The sequence below is a fragment of the Helianthus annuus genome, chromosome 1 (genome assembly GCF_002127325.2).
Source record: "Helianthus annuus cultivar XRQ/B chromosome 1, HanXRQr2.0-SUNRISE, whole genome shotgun sequence".
Taxonomy (NCBI): Eukaryota; Viridiplantae; Streptophyta; class Magnoliopsida; order Asterales; family Asteraceae; genus Helianthus; species Helianthus annuus.
Window position 1 is genome coordinate 103078555 of NC_035433.2, and position 18574 is coordinate 103097128.

Consider the following 18574-nt stretch of genomic DNA (forward strand, 5'->3'; position numbering starts at 1 on the left):
GGTTTTGAGCTGCCTGATTCTGATTAGGAGCAAAACGGCAAGTGTTCGCAAGATGACCAGATTTGCCACAATTCGTGCAGATGCGGCATTGCAACTGTGGCTGGTGGTGTGATGTGAGTAAAATGCAACATATAAATTACATCAAATGAGGCATAAAACTAACCCTTTTTAAGTACTAATGTTGGAAAAAGTGTGTTTTTGTCTTCCTTTTGTATTTTCAGGGTTAAAAGAGCTTAAATGAACAAAAGAAGCAAAAATGCAGCTAAATCCAACATAAATACAAAGAAAAGGAAGAAACGTGGCATGCCCGACTCCTAGACAGCATCCCCCAAAGCAAAAACAAGAAGAAAGCTGAGCATGGGGCTGTGCCCAGCTGAGCATGGGGCTGTGCCCAGCTGAACACGGGGCAGTGTCCAGCGGACACGGGGTGTGTCCAGCTCAACACGGGGCCGTGCTCAGCGAACACGGGGCAGTGTCCAGGATGGTCAGAAAAGACAAAGTTATAGAAGCTTCTATTGCCCACCACGGGGCCGTGCCCAGCGGACACGGGGGCGTGGTCAGAGTGCTGCAGGTGCATTTATTGTAATTCTGAATTACAATTAATGAAGAGAGAGAATGTCAGACGGGCACGGGGGCGTGTCCAGCGGACACGGGGGCGTGTCCAGCGAACACGGGGGCGTGTCCAGCGGACACGGGGCCGTGCCCAGGCTTCTGTTCAGCCTATAAATAGGAGTGCTTGGCTTCATTTCAACTCATCCCTTGGCACACCACCTCTCTCACACTTCATCCACCACCCACCACCACCATAACACCATCATCCACCACCATCATCCATTGTCCATCATAGAGTGTGTGAGTCGTCTCGGGATCCAAGATTGATCGTAAGAGTTCTTGACAATCAAGGCCATGTTTGCCTAAGTCTCTTACATCACTTGGTGAAGACAAGTGTTTAGTATAATACTTTTTATTTTTAATCTTTTGCACTTTTTATTTGGTTTTGTATTAATGACTTTAATAACTAGTTACTTATGTTGAAGGTGATCTTTCCTTATCGTTTGTCCGTGGTGTCTTGGCATTATTTTACTGTCTATATAAAATAAAAGATTTTCACCATTCATATCTCCACGGTCTATATGGAGGTATGTTGGCTACCTGGTCGGGGGTTAAGGGAACGGTTTGGTAAAGGTCTTGCCCTTGTTCAGCGTTTAGAGGTCCTGCTTGGGACCTGGGTCAAATTTAGTAGGATCTCCTTCAATGCCCATAGGTATTGGATGGCGGGGATCCAAACTCTTTGACCCCCTCATAAGCTAACTACTATTAATACTATAACCCGGCTATTTAGGACTGTATCCTTGCTGACTCAGACTACTTAGACTACTTAGCCGAGGGTAACGTCGCCGCCAAAAGCGGGGCCTACCATAATTTGCATTAATAACTTAATTCATTATCTTTCAATAATCCAACCCTTTAGGATTGTATCCTTGCTGACTCAAACTACTGGGTTGAGGGTAACGTCACCTCCGAAAAAGGGGCCTACTACAATAACTAAGATAATCTCTTAAACAAGTGCAAAAGTGCGAAAATAATCAAAGGTTATACTAATACACGTGTCGGATCCAAGTGATTCATCTTGTCTATCTGTTTTTATTTTATTTTATTTTTCAGCATTTAGTTAGTTTTTATTTTTCTTAGTTTAAAACATTTTTCTAACTTTTTGATTTGATTAGACGTTGAGGATAAACCGGTATTAAAAGCTCTTGTGTCCTTGGACGACCTCGGTATCTTACCAACACTATACTACGTCCACGATGGGTGCACTTGCCCATATGTGTGTTTAGTGTTAGTAAATATCGTGTTTTATAAATTTAAAACTTGGCTAAAAGTGTAAAAAGGGCTTAAAAATATATCTAAAATTATATACACACCGACACACATCAAGTTTTTGGCGCCGTTGCCGGGGACACAAGGATTTTAAGAAAGCTTAAAATCGACGGCCTAATCAGTTTTTCAAAACCTTTTTCAAAACGCGCGCATTTTTTCTGCATTTTAGTTTAGTTTTGCATTTACAGTAGCTTGAACACGGGGCCGTGCTCGCTGAACACGCCCCCGTGCTGCATATTTTAGAGTAGATACCCAGATACAGAGTCTGACCACGGGGCCGTGTTCACTCAACACGCCCCCGTGTTCAACGTGACCAGCTAATTTAATTAAAACGCCCAGATACAGTCCCTGAACACGGGGCCGTGTTCACTCAACACGGGGCCGTGTCCAGCTTCTGTTTCCGTCTTTATTTTTGTTTTCTGGTCCCGAGACTCAGTTGTAGTCTGTTGAGTGATTCCTATGGATCAATACTCAAGAGATTACAACTACACCTATGATGAGGATGATTATAGAGGTAATTATTGCACTAATTGTCGTAATGCACGCTCGGTTCAATATAATAACTCATATCAACCATCCAATTCATACAACCATTATGAGGAGCCCAGGTACGAGCCATCAACTTCATATACATCCTATGAAGACCAAAGGTATGAACCTCCTTCCTCATACTCATATTTTGATGAACCAAGGTATGAGCCTTCATACTCATACTTTGAAGATTCAACATATGAGCCACCACCTTCATACACTTATTATGAGGAACCATGGCGTGAACAACCCACCTCATATGAGTACTATGAAGAACAAAGTTTCGACCCTTATCCATCATATACTTATAATGAAGAACAATGGTGTGAACCATCTACTTCATATGGGTACTATGAGGAACCAAGGATCGAACAACCGGATTCAAGCTTTGAGGATCCCGATCCTTACTCTATCACCGACATAGCCGATAGGATAATAGAAAAACTCAAATTTATCGAAAGATGCATAAAAAAATCTCGCGCAAGGGAAGAGGAGTCCCGCGCAAGAGAAGAATTAAAAAAGGAAGAAACGATAATTGAGGAGTTAAAAATGGAAGAACAAATAAGTGAAAAACCGACACATGAGTTAAACAACGAAAGGGGCGAAGTCGATAACGTTAAATTACAAGAAGAGTCTAATTTTAAAGAAATTAATCTCTTGTCACCTTCTTTCGAAAATTATTGTTTAGTACCAACTCATGCTAAGTTTTTAAAAGAGCTAAACACTAATACAAAAATAGAAGAAATGGTAAGTGTTAAGTTAACTAATGATCAAACCTCGCTAATAAAAGAAGATCCTTTTGAAATTAACATTACACCGGTTCCATGTTTCTTTCAAAATTCATTTATTAGTAATATCACCATTGATAAAGATCTTTGTGTTAACATAATGCCTAACTACATTTTTGAAAAGCTAAGTATTAGTGATTTTGCTCCACTTCAAATACCCATTTTTCTATCCAAACGGAGAATAATAAAATCAATCGGTGTAGTTAAGGATATCCTGGTTCAAACAAATCAAATGGTAATCCCAACCGACTTTGTCATCCTTGATGACGCTCCTCTAGTGTTGGGACGACCTTTTGTAAAAACTCACGAAGCTTTGAAAAACCGGAAGTACAACAATCTACCTCTTCAATTAGGGGCATTCAAAAGGAGCATAGATCTTGAGCGCTCAATGAAATATCCTTTTGGCAATGACGACCCCCTGATTGAAGATGAGCCAGAGCCACCTGATAAGGTTGGTCTAGCCAAGGACCTTTATAAACGTGGCGCACCACGGAGGCATTCCGCGGAACTATCCTTAGTTTTAGATTAGTTTAACTTTTATGCTTTCTAGTTTAGTTTTAATTTGTAGGAATAAAACACACTCGGGATGGTGAAGGATACTAAGGGAAGCTTGAACCAACACCCCTTGCGCAAAAACAGAGCCTCTCGACAATTTTTCTTCATTACTGCAAGTTCAGCACGGGGCCGTGCTCACCCAACACGCCCCCGTGCCCAAAAATCTGCAGAAATGCCCAGTTCAGGTACCTGGACACGGGGCCGTGCTCACTGAACACGCCCCCGTGCCCAGCCTTCTGTTTACTTTTGGTACTGGCAGTCTGGACACAGGGCCGTGCTCAGCCAACACCACCCCGTGTTCAGCTACCCAGTACCATAAAATCTTGTTTTTAACCCACTTTTACACATTTTAATCAACCGAAAAACTTATTTTTGGGACACATTGAGGACAATGTGTAATTTAAGTGTGGGGGGATGCTAAAACCTTGAATTTTGCAAGTCCTAATAACAAGCCTTACACAAAACTCTATTGGAACCGCTAATCACCCCAAATTTTTTCAAAAACTTTTCATATTTTTTTTACTTGTCTTGGTTTAATTTGGGAATAACAAGTTCTAAAAAGGTTATATTTTTACAAATTTACAACCGATAGCGTCGTGATAAAAAGAACCAAATAAGAAGATTATGAAACGGCATGACAATCTTAGTTAAAATTTGATTATATATACTTGATCACATAAAAACCCATTCCCACAAAAGTGAGTTTTGAGCCTTTATTGAGCATACAAATATACATCTTTAAACTAAATGCTCATTTTTCGTTTCTTGTGTGAATAGCCGCTTGGTTCTTACGACTCTAGAACTTGCCACGACGATACATTCCCGGTCCTTACCAACTTAAACTCGAGTAAGTAAATGATGGAGGCATTAGGACTAACCCTTTTTTTTATTTCTACACCATTATTTTTCTTTTTTTTACCACCTACCCAAAATCCCCCTAGTTAACCCCTTTGAGCCTAAACCTTTTCGTTTCTTTCCCCAAAACAAACACCCTTTACCCACCAAAACCTTTTTCATTTTAAACCCTTTATTTTAGTAACAAAGCTCGGTTTTCTTGTGACACAAAAAAAAAAAAAAGAAAAAAAAAAAGAAAAAAGAAAAAAAAAAGAGATGAAGTTAGCAATAAACAAACAAGCTCATCAAAAGAAACCTTGTTTGAAAAATGCTTCATTAGAATAAAAAAAAAGTGAAGAAAAAAAAAAGAAAAAAAAAACCAAAGTGTTTTACGAAAACCGACGCTTTTTACGCTTTTCGCCCTTTTACTAACCACTAACCCAACCACCCACCTTTAGCCCAAGCCTAACCCTTCACCCAAAAAGTCCTCTTGATATTTACAAAGGTATAAAGTTAAAAAGGAGGAGGATTGATTGCTTGGCAAGCTTATGGTAGGAATAAGTTCCATGCCGCTCTCGAGTGATTCACTAAAAATACACCTTCGGCCGAGTGTTGAGTGATCCCCCGTGAGGTATGTGAACTTGTATATAAATGAAATTTTAAAAAGGCATGTTATGCCCAAATAAGTAATTTCTCTTATGAAACGTTCTAAATAAATCACAACGAATAGGATTGTAAATAGTATAAAAATAAAACCCAATAAAGATCTTGGATTCCCGACACTCAAGACAAGCCCAAAACCTTCTCTTCTACCCATTCCATTTGGGAGTGTAAGCCACATATTAAAGAGTTTTGCTTGAGGACAAGCAAAGATTCAAGTGTGGGGGTATTTGATGTGAGTAAAATGCAACATATAAATTACATCAAATGAGGCATAAAACTAACCCTTTTTAAGTACTAATGTTGGAAAAAGTGTGTTTTTGTCTTCCTTTTGTATTTTCAGGGTTAAAAGAGCTTAAATGAACAAAAGAAGCAAAAATGCAGCTAAATCCAACATAAATACAAAGAAAAGGAAGAAACGTGGCATGCCCGACTCCTAGACAGCATCCCCCAAAGCAAAAACAAGAAGAAAGCTGAGCATGGGGCTGTGCCCAGCTGAGCATGGGGCTGTGCCCAGCTGAACACGGGGCAGTGTCCAGCGGACACGGGGTGTGTCCAGCTCAACACGGGGCCGTGCTCAGCGAACACGGGGCAGTGTCCAGGATGGTCAGAAAAGACAAAGTTATAGAAGCTTCTATTGCCCACCACGGGGCCGTGCCCAGCGGACACGGGGGCGTGGTCAGAGTGCTGCAGGTGCATTTATTGTAATTCTGAATTACAATTAATGAAGAGAGAGAATGTCAGACGGGCACGGGGGCGTGTCCAGCGGACACGGGGGCGTGTCCAGCGAACACGGGGGCGTGTCCAGCGGACACGGGGCCGTGCCCAGGCTTCTGTTCAGCCTATAAATAGGAGTGCTTGGCTTCATTTCAACTCATCCCTTGGCACACCACCTCTCTCACACTTCATCCACCACCCACCACCACCATAACACCATCATCCACCACCATCATCCATTGTCCATCATAGAGTGTGTGAGTCGTCTCGGGATCCAAGATTGATCGTAAGAGTTCTTGACAATCAAGGCCATGTTTGCCTAAGTCTCTTACATCACTTGGTGAAGACAAGTGTTTAGTATAATACTTTTTATTTTTAATCTTTTGCACTTTTTATTTGGTTTTGTATTAATGACTTTAATAACTAGTTACTTATGTTGAAGGTGATCTTTCCTTATCGTTTGTCCGTGGTGTCTTGGCATTATTTTACTGTCTATATAAAATAAAAGATTTTCACCATTCATATCTCCACGGTCTATATGGAGGTATGTTGGCTACCTGGTCGGGGGTTAAGGGAACGGTTTGGTAAAGGTCTTGCCCTTGTTCAGCGTTTAGAGGTCCTGCTTGGGACCTGGGTCAAATTTAGTAGGATCTCCTTCAATGCCCATAGGTATTGGATGGCGGGGATCCAAACTCTTTGACCCCCTCATAAGCTAACTACTATTAATACTATAACCCGGCTATTTAGGACTGTATCCTTGCTGACTCAGACTACTTAGCCGAGGGTAACGTCGCCGCCAAAAGCGGGGCCTACCATAATTTGCATTAATAACTTAATTCATTATCTTTCAATAATCCAACCCTTTAGGATTGTATCCTTGCTGACTCAAACTACTGGGTTGAGGGTAACGTCACCTCCGAAAAAGGGGCCTACTACAATAACTAAGATAATCTCTTAAACAAGTGCAAAAGTGCGAAAATAATCAAAGGTTATACTAATACACGTGTCGGATCCAAGTGATTCATCTTGTCTATCTGTTTTTATTTTATTTTATTTTTCAGCATTTAGTTAGTTTTTATTTTTCTTAGTTTAAAACATTTTTCTAACTTTTTGATTTGATTAGACGTTGAGGATAAACCGGTATTAAAAGCTCTTGTGTCCTTGGACGACCTCGGTATCTTACCAACACTATACTACGTCCACGATGGGTGCACTTGCCCATATGTGTGTTTAGTGTTAGTAAATATCGTGTTTTATAAATTTAAAACTTGGCTAAAAGTGTAAAAAGGGCTTAAAAATATATCTAAAATTATATACACACCGACACACATCATGGTGGCTATCACATCTGTTGCACAGAGGTGCATTACCAGCATACTGCCTCTTGGCAGCCGGTTGTGCAACCTGATTCTGTGCAGCCTGATTAGGAGCAGCCTGGTTTGCCTGAGTAGTGACCGCGAAGTTCTTAGAAGCCTTACGCTTCCTTGATTTCTTTGAAGACTCAGCAGCCTTCTTGCCCTTACTCTCCTTGGTGCTATCAGACTGTTTCTGCTTTTTGTCACCCTTTCTGTGGAGTTTACCCTTCTTGATCTGCGATTCAGTAATGGTAGCAGCTAGCTCAATGGCTTGACGGACGGTAGTAGGGTGACTGCCAGTGACAATATCCTGAACAGGATCTGGCAAACCGTCGATGTACCTCTCGATTGCCTTATCCAAAGGCGTGACCATTGTCGGACAGAGCAAGCTTAACTCCTCATATCTGTCAGTATAAGCCCGGTGTTCACCACTGACTTGTTTCAGATCCTTGAACTCATCTTCGAGTGCCCTCTGCTCGTGACGAGGACAAAATTCTCTCATCATGAGAGCCCTGAGTTCCTCCCAAGTCTGACCCAAAGCAACATCAGCACCTCTATCTCTTATTACCCCATTCCACCAGGTAAGAGCCCTCTTTTGGAATACACTAGAGGCAAACTCGACCTTACGATTGTTCGGACACTGAACATGGCGAAATGTGCTCTCAAGACTCTCAAACCACTGGAGAAGCCCTGTTGCTCCCTCAGTACCACCAAACTTGAGTGGTTTAGCCGAGTTAAAATGTTTAAAGTTGCACGGAGCAGGTGCATTAACATTGTTATTAGTGGCTTGGTTTATTTGAGTTATGAGACCAGGTAGCATAGCAGCCATCTGCTGTGCTATAATAGCTGCCAGTTCGGCATCAGGTTGAGGAACGTTACGTTAAGGAGGCATTCTAGAAGAAGAAACATGAGAGAAAACGAGTGAGATGATGTGATGAAAATGAGATAACAATAAAATTGACAAAAAGCAAGGATGGTGGTCGTTTGTTTGTTACCACAAAGCAAACAAACGACACACAGTGACAAATCAAAGTAAATGAGTCATAATAATGTATTACCGAAGACATGCTCGCCTATAAGTGAACACTCACCCCAAGAGTTCCCAGGTAAGAGTGACTGGTCCGATACTGCGGATTTGTACGAACACTCTAGCCTTAGACAGAAAACTCAGGGTACAGGCATTCACCCTTCCAGTTTGCACGTGTTCACATTATTTAGACCCAAAACTTTGACAAGATTTTGAAATTTGGAAGGCACGAGGCCAAAAGAAATCATCTAAGGATAGATGATTGATTTCAAAATCATTTTGGAAATTGTGTTCATGTTTTGGTAATCACCTAAGGATAGGTGACGGGTATTGTCTTAAGATCTAAACACAAGTAAACTTGTGTTAGGGTCCTAGAAAGTTATAGTCTAGGTCAAAGCATTGCTAATAACCTAATTCCCTGTAACCATTGGCTCTGATACCAACTCTTCTATCACACCCCGGCCACGTCAAAACAACGAAATCGCGGCGGAAACGCCGGGGAGGTGAGTTGCGACAGAATTATTGTTTCAACAACCATGGCAAATAAAGTTATGTATTATAAAGATTAAAGTTACATTGTCTTTGAGTTCAACTAAAACTACATAATAACTGTGACAACCCTCAAATTTGCATGTAACCGTACAGTTTATTAATGATAATAAAAGTACTTGATGACTGTGCTGAATTATATAACTACTCTCCGATTACTGTGTTATAATTACATGTGCGTGTTAGCATACTAGTAGTATACAGAAAAGTTACTAAATAGTCTGGTATATTTTCCTATGTGTTAGGAATTAATTTCGTTACAAAAAGATGCACAAAAGACGCTTTACAGGACAACTAAACGCTTTAACGGAACGATGTGAAACCGAACAACCAGACATTACCCAAGACATGAAAATATTGTTAGAAATATTATTTTATCATTTTTAATTATTTATGGTCACAAAAATCCCTATACACCATGTAAACATGACATACACCCGCTATACTTGTAAATACCCTTAACCTCTTATTTACTTACCCACTAATTACCAAAATTTTTCATAATACCCCCCCCCTAACCGAATTCAGCCCCCATCATTACATATATTTTGTTTAGATATTTGGATTATCTTGCCTTGATTTGGTGAGTATTCTCCTAATTGTGGATTGGCCAACAAGGGTTGCACTCATGACCATAGAATAGGGTGGCACTTGTTTTTCCAAGGAGAACCATCATTACATCAAAACCTGCACTCCATCTCACTCTCTCTCCCTAAAATCGGTCCTTCATAACCGAAACCAACCCCCACGCTCTCATACCTTCATCTCTTTCACTAACAAACCCCATTCCAAGCTCCAAGGTTGATCCATAGAGGTGCAAGTTGGAGTGCTCTCAAGAAGCCTTGTTCAAGCTTTTCTCACCATCATTCTTCATCATCCTTACACTAAGATTACAACCCTAGCCTTGTGCTAGTAGTAAGTCCCTTCATACTCTTGTTTCCACCTTGATTCTTGTTACGATTTGTTGAATGTTTATGACACACAAAGCTTAAACACTAAAATATGAACTTAAGTTTCTGCCTAAAAACTTTATGTAAAAAGGTTGTGTGAGGTTGAAATCTGAATGATTTAGGGTTGGTTAAAGCATGATTGAAGTATTAACATTTGTTCATCAATAAACCATGGTTAGGATCTTCGTTTATGCACTTTTAGTAACTTCTACAATGTAAACAGCTTGCTGAGTTGGATTTCCAGCTAACTTCAACAGGCTGTAACGGGATCATTTTAAATCGAAAAACGGATTTTCTGAAGCCCAAAATGAATATTTTGGAATAACTAAACAAATGGCACTGGAATCATAATTTTTCGAAACTGTTTACTATTTTTAAAAGACTGTTTTTGGACAGCAGCTCAAGCTGCATTTTTACTGCAGAAAAAGTGTGTCATATTTGGAGTCATAACTTGAAACCTGAGTAAAATCGACACATGGAATTTTTACAGTAGTTGGCCACCGTTGTCAGGACGACCCGCCAACTGGAATTTTGTCAAACGGACTTACGGTTAATTTTTAGTAAATATTTCCGTAAACTGCAATCAGAAAGTAACAAATCAGATTGCAGTCGAGAAAATGATTTTCTATATAATATGGGTAACGAACTGGACTTTGATATTTTTTCACAATAAACTTTGGAACATATAGAATCTTCTGTAAAAATTTGAGAATTTTTGGAAAAGGTAACTATTTTATTAAAATGCTCGAAAACAGTCCAGTTTCGATTAATAAAGCTGAAACGACATAAGTAGTGATTTGCGTGTCTAAATGTCGAGTAGGTTATCCGAGAATGATATAACATGTTAGATGTCAATAAAAGTGTTATGTGCAATGTTGTATGTTTGTCTATGAGTGGGGAATAGATGGGAACCTTATATGGGCATAAACCATTAAAGTGATGCATGTTATGTGATAGATATGTTTAGGGACTTTGTGTTCTATTTGAAATCACTAATAAAATAAGTGATAATTATACTAGGGCGTGATTGACCGACCTTGACTATTAGCTATATTTGAGAATTAAACCGAGCAACCAAGGTGAGTTCACACTCTTTCCAAGGCATGGGATTTCCGGTGGGTTGGGAATGGGATTGAATGGCTACTCGAACTATCATTTCTATTAAAGTACTTACTACTGTCCTCGGATTGAAGGGCACGTACGTAAAGCCTACGTACACGACCATAAGACCATCAACTCTATCAATTGAAGTCCCTCATTTATCGACTTAATCGCCGAGGCCTATGGCGAGCGGGTCATTAGTTAATAGCGCTATTAGGTTTAACAAACCTCACACCGTGCCAGTCGGATGGGCGTGTACTAATGGACTATGGGCAAAGGGTCAATGCTGATAGACATTGACTTAGGGCACCTCTTACATTTTCGTAGCAGTCGATACGCGTGGTCTAGTAACACATGGGAAGCCCCCACCAATCTTCGCAAACATGTCAGAAAGACCGCGATACGAATTTATACGATACATGATTTACAAAACGAACAAATGATTTACGAAGCAAATGCTATAACTAAACAACCAGCTGTGAATTCACTCAACTTTGTTGTTGACTCGTTGTTACATGCCTTACAGGTCGCTAGATGCTTGGAGCTTGCACGAGGAAGGAGTCGTTGTGGTGTACGGACTGTTATGTTCCGTGCTTAATATTTAAATCCTTATGAACTTATTAAACTTGCGTTTTGGACTTTAAACTTATGGACTATGAACTTATATTTTGATATCACGTATTATGCTTCCGCTGTATTATTTAAAACTTGGTTAACTGGCTTTTGGTCACCAATTGTATTGTGGTTGGTTTTATTTACTTAAATACGTTGTTCAATATGATTGGTGGCTCGATCCTGGTCACGTCACGCCTCCAAGCGGTGGTACTCCGCATGGTGGATTTTGGGGGTGTGACAGATTGGTATCAGAGCCATTGGTTATAGTGAACTTGGTTTTAAAAAGGGAAAAGCTTTTTGACAAAACCAGACTATAACCTGTAGAGTGCTCAACGATCCACAACAACGCTTCGCTCCACGTGCAAGACTCGACACAATAGGTGGTATGATCTATGTTATATTGTCGGTTAGATAGTCTACACTGTGCATTAGATAACGTGATAATTGCTATATGAACCTTGTGTGCTTACTCTCTACTGTCGTCCCACACTTACGCACTTCCGCGACACTTTCCTCACTTACGCTGCTTTGTTATGAAGATCATGAGCGGACGCGGAGGGCGTATCAACCTCACTCAAGCCCAGTTGACGGCTTTGATCAACGAACGAGTTGCTGAGGCACTCGCAGCTGTTCCTGCAGGAGGTATAACCTGCTATTTCGACCTATCCTAGGATGCTTAGACCCTACTCTCGCGAACCAACTCTTGTGCTTAACCTTGTCTTTTATTCTCGCACCCTAGGTCCACATGCTCAGCCTCCTGTGTGTACATTCAAAACATTCATGGATTGCCGACCTAGCACCTTCAGCGGCACAGAAGGAGCTGTAGGTCTACTTCACTGGTTCGAGAAGCTTGAGTCTGTTTTTGAGATGTGTGAATGCCCCGAAGATCGAAGGGTGAAATATGCTACTGGAACACTCGAAGGAGCTGCATTAACCTGGTGGAAAGCACAGGTTCAATTGCTTGGGTTGGCGGTTGCCAATGCCACCCCATGGAACGGTTTCAAGGAACTGATTAGAGAAGAGTACTGCAGTCGTGACGACATCCACAAGCTGGAAGTGGAATTTTTCAATCTGAAGATGACGGGATCTGAAATCGAGGCATACACAAAGAGGTCAAATGAGCTAGCCATCTTGTGCCCTACTATGGTGAACCCTCCCTACAAACGCATTGAGCTGTACCTTAAGGGCTTGGTGCCAGAAATTCAAAGCCACGTAACCTCAGCTAACCTTGGCACTATACAGCAAATCGTCAAGTTGGCTCATCATCTCACTGATCAGGCAGTTGAGCAGAACAAACTGCCCAAACGTGTTAGCGCCACTACTTCTGATGCTCTTACCGACAACAAGCGAAAATGGGATGGAAACTCCAGTAAGGGTTCTGCTTCGGGTCAGTCTCAGCAGCGAAAGACTGAAGACTACCAGAGTCCTGGTCAGCAATCCTCCGGTAATCAAGGACAGGGTGGATATCGGGGAAACCACCCAAAGTGCAACAAATGCAACAGACACCATAGTGGTCAGTGCAACAAGGGACGCTGTTAGAGGTGTCTCAAGATGGGTCATGAAGCCAAGGATTGCAGGAGCTCACGGCCTGCAAATCAGAATCGTCAGCAGCAACAGCAAGCACCGCAGAATCAGCAACCGCAACAGGGCAACAGGGGATGCTTTCAGTGTGGCGCTGAAGGCCACTTTAAGAAGAACTGTCCCCAGCTGAACCAGAATCAGAACAACAACCAAAGGAACGGGAACCACAATGGAAATAACAACGGAGGCAACAATGGAGGTAACAAAAATGGCAATGGCGCCCAAGGTCGAGTGTTCATGATTGGTCAGGGAGAAGCAAGGAACGACCCCAACGTTGTGATGGGTAAGTTTCTTCTGGATGATTTCTTTGTTATTGTGTTATTTGATTCGGGTGCCGATACTAGTTATGTGTCCTTAAAAGTTAGCCAAATGCTTAAGCGCACTCCAACACTTTTGAACACCAAACACACGGTAGAAATAGCAAACGGTAAAAGTCTTGAAGCCACACACATAGTTAAGGGCTGTAACCTCGTCCTAGCTGGTCAGACCTTCTCCATCGATCTTATTCCTATCGTTCTGGGTAGTTTCGACGTCGTGATCGGGATGGATTGGCTATCTCATCATCAAGCGGAGATTATTTGCAAGGAGAAAATCGTCCGCATTCCTCGTTATGGTAAAGAACCTCTCATAATTCGTGGCGACAAGAGTGGTGCTGTTGTGAGCATCATCTCTTTCCTTAAGGCCCAGAAGTGTCTGCGAAAGGGCCACACCGCTATTCTAGCCCTCGTTTCTGATGCATCCTCAGAGGAAAAGAAGATAGAAGACATTCCTATTGTGCGCGACTTTCCCGGGGTATTTCCTGAGGAATTACCTGGTCTTCCGCCTCATCGACAAGTCGAGTTTCAAATCGAGCTAGCTCCTGGAGCAGCGCCCATAGCTCGAGCACCCTATCGTCTAGCTCCATCGGAACTTGAAGAACTGTCCACGCAACAAAAAGAACTCTTGGAAAAGGGTTTTATACGTCCTAGCTCTTCACCTTGGGGAGCTCCAGTCTTGTTTGTGAAGAAGAAAGACGGTACTTTCAGGATGTGCATCGACTACCGCGAGCTCAACAAGGTGACTGTGAAGAATCATTATCCTCTTCCACGCATTGATGATCTATTCGACCAGTTGCAAGGGTCGAGTTATTACTCTAAGATTGATTTGAGATCAGGCTACCATCAGCTGAGAGTCCGAGAGGAGGACGTCTCCAAAACAGCATTCAGAACTCGTTACGGCCATTATGAGTTTCTGGTTATGCCTTTCAGATTAACGAATGCAACTGCAGTCTTCATGGATCTCATGAATAGAGTGTGCAAGCCTTACCTGGATAAGTTTGTCATAGTGTTCATCGACGACATCCTGATCTATTCGAAGAGTCAGGAAGAACACGAGCAACACCTGAGGCTTATTCTGGAACTTCTTCGAAAAGAGCAGTTGTATGCCAAGTTTTCGAAATGTGACTTTTGGCTTCGCGAAGTCCACTTTCTAGGCCATGTGGTAAATGAGGATGGGATTCATGTTGATCCATCCAAGGTTGACTCGATCAAGAACTGGCCTGCACCCCGTACACCAACAGAAATCCGCCAATTCTTGGGTTTGGCAGGATATTACAGAAGATTTATCAAAGATTTCTCAAAGATTGCGCAACCTCTCACTTCACTGACTCAGAAGGGTGTCACCTACCGCTGGGGTGATGCACAGGAGTCCGCATTTTAGCACTTGAAGGATAGACTTTGTAGTGCGCCTATCCTCTCATTTCCTGAAGGCACAGATGATTTTGTGGTTTATTGCGACGCTTCCATCCAAGGACTTGGTTGTGTGTTGATGCAACGTGACAAGGTCATTGCCTACGCATCACGCCAACTTAAAGTTCACGAAAGGAACTACACTACGCACGACCTGGAATTGGGAGCAGTTGTTTTCGCGCTTAAGATATGGAGACATTACCTATACGGTACCAAGTGCACCATTTACACCGATCACAAGAGTGTTGAGCATATCTTCAAGCAAAAGGAATTGAATATGCGACAACGCCGATGGGTAGAACTCTTGAACGATTATGAATGCGCTATCAAGTACCATCCGGGCAAAGCCAATGTTGTGGCCGATGCCCTCAGCCGAAAGGATACTATACCTAAACGTGTACGTGCGTTACAGCTTACCATCCAATCTAACCTTCCCGCTCAGATTCGCGACGCTCAGATTGAAGCATTGAAAACAGAGAACATCAGGGCTGAGTCCCTACGAGGATCGAGGCAACGGCTAGAACAAAAGGAAACCGGCACCTATTATGTTAACGGACGCGTCTGGGTTCCACTTTATGGAGACTTACGTGAGCTTGTGATGGATGAAGCACATAAGTCTCGTTATTCAGTACATCCTGGTTCGGATAAGATGTACCACGACCTAAAGACTACATACTGGTGGCCTGGTATGAAAGCCAGCATAGCAACCTACGTCGGTAAATGCTTGACTTGTGCTAGGGTCAAGGTCGAATATCAGAAACCATCAGGCCCACTTCAACAACCAGAGATACCTAAATGGAAATGGGAGCAAATTTCCATGGATTTCGTTACTGGCCTGCCCAGATCTCAACGCGGAAATGATACCATTTGGGTGATCATAGATCGACTGACCAAATCTGCACATTTTCTGCTGATCAAAGAAACGGATAAGTTTTCTACTCTAGCAGACATCTACCTAAAAGAAGTGGTATCACGGCACGGAGTGCCAACCTCCATCATTTCTGATCGTGATGCGTGTTTTACCTCAGAACTATGGCAAGCTATGCACAAGTCTTTTGGCTCACGTTTAGATATGAGCACCGCTTATCACCCACAGACGGATGGGCAATCTGAACGCACCATCCAAACCCTTGAGGACATGCTTAGAGCATGCGTAATCGACTTTGGCTATGGCTGGGAAAAACACCTCCCGTTAGTGGAGTTTTGATATAACAACCGTTACCACACCAGTATCCAGGCCGCTCCGTTTGAGGCATTGTATGGACGTAAATGTCGATCACCTCTCTGTTGGGCAGAAGTTGGTGATAGTCAAATCACTGGCCCAGAACTCGTAGTAGATACAACAGAAAAGATTGCTCAGGTACGACAGCGAATGGCGGCAGCTCGTGACCGTCAGAAAAGCTATGCCGATAAGCGAAGAAAACCACTGGAGTTCCAGGTTGGGGATCGAGTGCTACTCAAAGTCTCACCTTGGAAAGGTGTAGTTCGTTTTGGCAAACGAGGCAAACTCAATTCGCGTTACGTCGGACCATTCGAGATCATTGAGAGAATTGGCAAAGTAGCCTACAAGTTGAACCTATCGGAAGAACTCAGTGGAGTTCACAACGTATTCCATGTGTCGAATCTGAAGAAGTGTCTGTCAGATGAGACCCTCATAGTTCCTATTAAGGAACTCACAATTGACGACCAGCTGCGGTTCGTCGAGGAACCAGTAGAGATTACGGATCAAGACGTTAAGATCCTCAAGCACACCAGAATACCTCTCGTCCGAGTTCGTTGGAATTCCCGTCATGGCCCAGAGTATACCTGGGAACGAGAAGACCAAATGAAACTCAAGTATCCCCAGTTGTTTAAGAAAAGTGCAACCACTACTGAGACTGAAGCTACTGCAGAATTTCGGGACGTAATTCCAAATCAACAGGGGGATGATGTGACACCCCAGGAAAACCAAGAAACCAACGCAACTTAACTAGCTTCTCAGTAACCACGTGCTAAATTTTGGGACGAAATTTTCTTAACAGGGGGAGAATGTGACAACCCTCAAATTTGCATGTAACCGTACAGTTTATTAATGATAATAAAAGTACTTGATGACTGTGCTGAATTATTTAACTGCACTCCGATTACTGTGTTATAATTACATGTGCGTGTTAGCATACTAGTAGTATACAGAAAAGTTACTAAATAGTCCGGTATATTTTCCTATGTGTTAGGAATTAATTTCGTTACAAAAAGATGCACAAAAGACGCTTTACAGGACAACTAAACGCTTTAACGGAACGATGTGAAACCGAACAACCAGACATTACCCGAGACATGAAAATATTGTTAGAAATATTATTTTATCATTTTTAATTATTTATGGTCACAAAAATCCCTATACACCATGTAAACATGACATACACCCGCTATACTTGTAAATACCCTTAACCTCTTATTTACTTATCCACTAATTACCAAATTTTTTCATAATACCCCCCCCCTAACCGAATTCAGCCCCCATTATTACATATATTTTGTTTAGATATTTGGATTATCTTGCCTTGATTTGGTGAGTATTCTCCTAATTATGGATTGGCCAACAAGGGTTGCACTCATGACCATAGAATAGGGTGGCACTTGTTTTTCCAAGGAGAACCATCATTACATCAAAACCTGCACTCCATCTCACTCTCTCTCCCTAAAATCGGTCCTTCATAACAGAAACCAACCCCCACACTCTCATACCTTCATCTCTTTCACTAACAAACCCCATTCCAAGCTCCAAGGTTGATCCATAGAGGTGCAAGTTGGAGTGCTCTCAAGAAGCCTTGTTCAAGCTTTTCTCACCATCATTCTTCATCATCCTTACACTAAGATTACAACCCTAGCCTTGTGCTAGTAGTAAGTCCCTTCATACTCTTGTTTCCACCTTGATTCTTGTTACGATTTGTTGAATGTTTATGACACACAAAGCTTAAACACTAAAATATGAACTTAAGTTTCTGCCTAAAAACTTTATGTAAAAAGGTTGTGTGAGGTTGAAATCTGAATGATTTAGGGTTGGTTAAAGCATGATTGAAGTATTAACATTTGTTCATCAATAAACCATGGTTAGGATCTTCGTTTATGCACTTTTAGTCACTTCTACAATGTAAACAGCTTGCTGAGTTGGATTTCCAGCTAACTTCAACAGGCTGTAACGGGATCATTTTAAATCGAAAAACGGATTTTCTGAAGCCTAAAATGAATATTTTGGAATAACTAAACAAATGGCACTGGAATCATAATTTTTCGAAACAGTTTACTATTTTTAAAAGACTGTTTTTGGACAGCAGCTCAAGCTGCATTTTTACTGCAGAAAAAGTGTGTCATATTTGGAGTCATAACTTGAAACCTGAGTAAAATCGACTCTTGGAATTTTTACAGTAGTTGGCCACCGTTGTCAGGATGACCCGCCAACTGGAATTTTGTCAAACGGACTTACGGTTAATTTTTAGTAAATATTTCCGTAAACTGCAATCAGAAAGTAACAAATCAGATTGCAGTCGAGAAAATGATTTTCTATATAATATGGGTAATGAACTGGACTTTGGTACTTTTTCACAATAAACTTTGGAACATATAGAATCTTCTGTAAAAATTTGAGAATTTTTGGAAAAGGTTAACTATTTTATTAAAATGCTCGAAACAGTCCAGTTTCGATTAATAAAGCTGAAACGAC